Source organism: Onychostoma macrolepis, chromosome 12, assembly GCF_012432095.1.
Source record: "Onychostoma macrolepis isolate SWU-2019 chromosome 12, ASM1243209v1, whole genome shotgun sequence".
Classification (NCBI taxonomy): Eukaryota; Metazoa; Chordata; class Actinopteri; order Cypriniformes; family Cyprinidae; genus Onychostoma; species Onychostoma macrolepis.
In genome coordinates this window covers 2,976,224-2,982,003 of record NC_081166.1, presented here as the reverse complement: position 1 = coordinate 2,982,003, position 5,780 = coordinate 2,976,224, and positions in this window count along the sequence as shown.

The window sequence follows — 5,780 nt, the reverse complement described above, 5'->3', positions numbered from 1 at the left end:
CTGTTACGCTGCTGCCACTGCCAAGGACAAAGGCAGACTGCAATGTGTCATCCGCTCTGCTGAGAAGGTCATTGGATGCAGCCTGTACATTTCCAGGACCCTGAAGCGGCCAGTTAAGATTGTGACTGACCCCCTCTCACCCTGGACAACTTTTTGAGTCACTCTCTGGCAGGAAGCTGCAGTCCATTAAAACCAGAACCTCATGCCACAAAAAAAGGTTTATCTGCCCCCATGGACCGTACACATTGCATTAAATTAATTCAAACTGTGAGCATTTGCACTGGCACATTTTGCACATCTTACACTATTGTACACTAATGTACAGTTAAACGTCTTCAACTGTAAACATCTACACTGCCCCACTTTTACACATCCCGCATCACCTTACAAAATTTATCTTATTATTATTATTATTGTATTTTTATCATCTTTGTTAGCACCAATACACCAAGACAAATTCCTTATACACCCACAGCACTTGGGAATAAAGACGATTCTTCTTTTTACACTTCTGAAGACACATGCATTCAATTACAGGAGAGACTGGTACATTTGAAAAAGTGGTTGTGGAACCATGTGCATGTGATTTTAAATGAGTTATTTATTCAACAGTTCATATGGGTTAAAACAGTAGAAGTCTGCACTGTAACAAATTGCTGTAGATTCTACAGCAAAATTCTACAGAAATTTATTGTTTTAGCATTTTACAAGTTATTGCTGTAATTCGCAATGCATTATGGGTCAAAAACAATATTACAGTTGTTAACAGTATATTTCCCTGTCAACTGTAAATTGATTTACAGGTAAGAGGTGTTTTCACTGTAGTTCATACATTTTACAACAATTTACTGTGATGTGGCATTATGGGATTGCGCGGGCTGAATACAAGTTTGAAAACTGGTGGACTGGAGCAGGGCAAGAAGAGTTGAAGATAAAAGGCACTATTTACAACATTTTTGGTAAGTTAACTTAAATTTACGTCCATAAATATTACAATCTAATGTATTACTTAATGTTGTTTAAGCGATTCATATTTTGGACAGAATTCATAACATAGGCATGTTAGATGCAATTAATTTTATCAACTTAACAGCTGTGTTTTCAGGACATTTGGTTGTAAAAGTGTTTGATTCCAATATTTATTTAGAAATATTTAGAAATAAACGTTACGTTTATTTAGTAAAGGAACGTGTCTTTAATTTTAAATTTCTTGTTTCAGGCGTTTCTTGACAGAGCCATAGAATTGCGACGGGGCGCGCCATAACAGTGGTGAGACGAAGCTGAACTGTTACAAGGTAAAACCATCGTAAATGTTATGGACGAATTCTACAGTTTGTTACAGTTTTATTCGCATTTGCTCTCAAGAGAGTATTTTTAGAGCATTTGCAGTTTGGCAGACAAGACAAATCCACTGAAGTGTTGGTGAGACAAAACTATATGCACGTGCAGTTAGCTTTCTTGACGAATAACATTAGAATATAGCCTATAGCCTATATGATATTAACGTCGTTGGATGCTGCTATTTTCTCATTTATTTCACCAGTTTTGATTTCTTATTGAGAGCATGTAAAACAAGTGTTTAACAAAGGCCTGCGTCATTAACTAAATTTAACGCATAAAGCAATTTTTGGTAAGTTAACTTAAATTTACGTCCATAAATATTACAATCTAATGTAGGCTATTGCTTAATGCTGTTTAAGCGATTCATATTTTGAACATAATTCTTAACATAGGCATGTCAGATGCAATTAATTTCATCGACTTGTTAACAACTGCGTGTTATCAGGACATTTAATGTGATGTAAAAGTGTTTGATTCCAATATTTATTTCCCCAAACGTTACGTTTATTTAGTAAAGGTACGTGTCTTTAATTTTAAATTTCTTGCTCTCAAGAGAGTATTTTTAGAGCATTTGCGGTTTGGCAGACAAGACAAATCCACTGAAGTGTTGGTGAGACAAAACTACGTGCAGTTAGCTTTCTTGACGAATAACATTAGAATAGGCTTTATATGATATTAACATCGTTGGATGCTGCTATTTTCTCATTTATTGCACCAGTTTTTTTCTTTTCTTATTGAGAGCATGTAAAACCAGTGTTTAACAAAGGCCTGCGTCATAACTAAATTTAACGCAAAGCAATTTGCTGCGAACAATATGAATATGCCTATTCGCCTTTGCTCTCTCGAGAGTATTTTTTAGAGCATTTGCAGTTTAGAAGACAAGACACAATTACTGAAATGCTGTTGAGACAAAACTACATACAGTAAATACGCACGGGCAGTTAGCTTTGCTGATGAAAAACGTTAGAATATATGATTTTAATTTCGTTGGATGCTGCTATTTTCTCAATTATTTCACTAGTTTGGATTTCTTATTGAGAGCATGTAAAACCAGTGTTTAACAAAGGCCTGCGTCATTAACTAAATTCAAAATGACTGGCAAAAGATTTGAAAGTTCATTTTATAACTGTTCAAAGTTCCCATAGTTATCGTTTTTGTAATATAACTTGAACCTAAATCTAAATGAGAAATGTATCACTGTAAATTGTGTCAACATGAGAGCAATACCATTGTAGGTTTTACTAAGCATATGAAAGGTCACAGTAATGTTCCAAACTGCTGTTTTACCTGTGGTGTACCTGACTGTTCCCGTGCATTTACAAAATTTGCAGCTTTTAAGTCTCATCTATATAGAGACCATACAGGTTATCGGAAGTCTCGTAAAGGTGCCAGATTTGACCAAATAGACACAACACTGATTTGCCAGATTGGATATTGTCATTTCACATGTACAACTCTGAATGACTTAATTAGGCATTTAAAAGGCCATATTGATGAGGGCAGGGAAATAAAATGCCCCTTTAAGAGTTGTGAGAGGACATTTAGTGTAAAATCCACATTTGCATCTCATATCTCAAGAAAACACAAAAACAGCCCACCTGAGTTTCTAAATGAAGCATTTTTTGCAAACCCGCCACAACATGCGTGTCAGCCCTGTACATCTCAAGATGAGAGTGAGGGCCTGAGCCATGTGAGGTCTTTGAAAGTGTAGATGAAGATTATTTTCTGAAGAATTTGACTTTGTTTTATTTGAAACTGCAAGCAAAGCTTCTTTTACCTTCATCTGTAATTCAGACCATCATTGAGGAAGTCCAAGGAATTCATGATCTGGCCCAGGCAAGCGTCTACTCAAATCTTAAGGACAAATTGTCAGAACTTGGGGTGTCTAGTGACGCAATAATTCATGTTATTGAAGACCTCAAAAGAATGACGTACTTAAGGCAGGCAATTATATGTTGCGTACAGATCAATGTCGCAAGACAGTCTTTAAAAACTCCTTCAATTACGTGGAGCCAATGCCTTTGTATTTAGGTACCAATGACTCTGGGAAAGAATGCTTTGCCCAGTACGTGCCTATAAAGGAAACTCTTAATGCCCTTTTTGAATCAGAGGATTTCAAAAAGCAATATGAACTATCTCATTCTCGACTAGCGAACAAAGATGTGTTTGAGGACATTTGGGATGGGCATAATATTGCCAATAATGCCTCATTTAAAACAGACAAATCATCTATGGCCTTAATTCTCTATCAAGATGCTTTCGAGGTTGTAAATCCTTTAGGATCAGGTCGAAAAAAACACAAGATTTTGGCAGTATATTTGACACTTGGTGACATTTTACCATACAACAGGTCCAATGTTGATCAGATGCAGCTTGTTCTTCTCTGCAGGGAACAAGATTTTAAGAATTTTGGACAGGATGTTGTTTTTAATCAATTGATTAAAGACCTAAAAGACCTAGAGGAGTGTGGCATTGCACTGAAGGATGGTAAAGTTATTAAAGGGACTCTGTGTGCAATAGCAGGAGACAATCTGGGGTCACACGGTATTGGTGGCTTCCAGGAGAACTTTAGCAGGAGTACTTTTTTTTGTCGATTTATATTTTGCTCTCATATACTGCATTTAATTACATTTACAATGTTTTCCTTTTATTTCCTTTTTTTCTTGTAGATGTCAGCAACAGCAGCTGATGTGGAAAAAAGTTCTACACTTCCAGACTCTCCGAGACTGATTGTCTTAGGTAATGTACATTCCAAAATTTTTAAATTACTTAATACATTTTGCCTGTTGTATTTTAGCATACATTTTTATAAAGTGTTTCTTATATTTATTATTTTTAGGTGAAATTCTCACTGCAACCCAGTGGATGCTGAGTGTTGAGGGCCAAGTGGTTATGAATCCACACCCCAATTTTATGGCTGGATTTGCTGCTTTGTTTGCGACTTACTACAACTTTAATCTGGTGTACCAGCACGAGGCATCCTGCACACTTGAATTTGTTCAAAGGTAACAGTTTACTTAAATATAAATGTGTATATGTTAAAGGATTAGTTCACCCAAAAATTTAATTTCTGTCATTAATTAACTACTGACCTTCGTTCACTTTCGGAACACAAATTAAGATATTTTTGATGAAATCCTAGAGGTTTCTGAATCACACATAGGCAGCAAAATCATTGCAACTTTCAAGGTCCAGAAAGGCAGTTAAGACATTGTTAAAATAGACCATGTGACTACAGTGGGTCAACCTTAATGTTATGAAGCCACGATAATACTTTTGTGCGCAAAACCCCCAAAATAACGACTTTATTCAACAATCTCTTCTCTTCTGTGTCAGTCTCTGACGCTGTTAATTAAGCAAGCACAGTGCAGTGCTTCCAGGCTCTACGTTAACAAGTATTCTCATCACTTCATAACATTAAGGTTGATCCACTGGAGTTACATGGACTATTTTAATTATGTCTTTACTACCTTTCTGGGCCTTGAAAGTTGTAATGACGTTGTGGTCTATGTGTGGCTCAGAAACCTCTCTGATTTCATCAAAACATCTTAATGTGTGTTCCTGAAAATTAATGAAGGTCAGTAGTTAATTAATGACAGATTAATGAGTAATTAATTACAGAAATGTCATTTTGGGTTGAACTAACCCTTTATAATACATTAGTAGTGCAGCAAATGCGTATTGTAAAGTGGTATATTTTCATTAGTCTACACATGATCCTAAAGCTTCTGCTTGTGTTTTTCTGACTGATTTTTGTGTAGATGTTTTGTTGGAATCAACCCATCCACTGGTACCAAAACAGTCAAAAAAAGTGGGAAGAGCTCAGAGAAGAGGAACAACACAGTCAATCCTCATGTGTCTACTCTTCTCAGAAGGCTAATGGACTTTGAGTGGTTAAGCATGTAAGTTGTCAAATGTATATATATTAAAAAAAAAACTACAGGAGGAGATGTCTATAAAATGACACATAATTCTATAATCTTGTTCAGTAAGGTCTTGTTCTCCTGCCAAAGTGTTCAACTTACACAAAATGTAAAAAAGTATTTTACATTAAAACAGTTAAAATGTTTTTAGAGGGAAAGTTTAATGTTTTGTTGTACAAAAAAAATAATAATAACAAAGCAGAAATGTGAGTTTTAACAGGAGATGTGAGATAACCATAATGTCATTCGGTTGATTGTGCTTAAAGGAAAGTTCACCCAAAATGGAAATTCCGTCATCATTTACTCACCCCATTTTGTTCCAAACCTGTATGAGATTCGTTCTTCTGTAGAACACAAAAGAAGATAACGTAATCAAACAGTTGATGGTAGCCATTTACTTACAATTGTCTGGTTACCAAAATTCTTTAAAATATAATTTTTTGTGTTCAACAGAAGAAAGAAACTCATACAGGTTTGGAACAAATTGAGGGTGAGTAAACAGAATGATGACAGAAT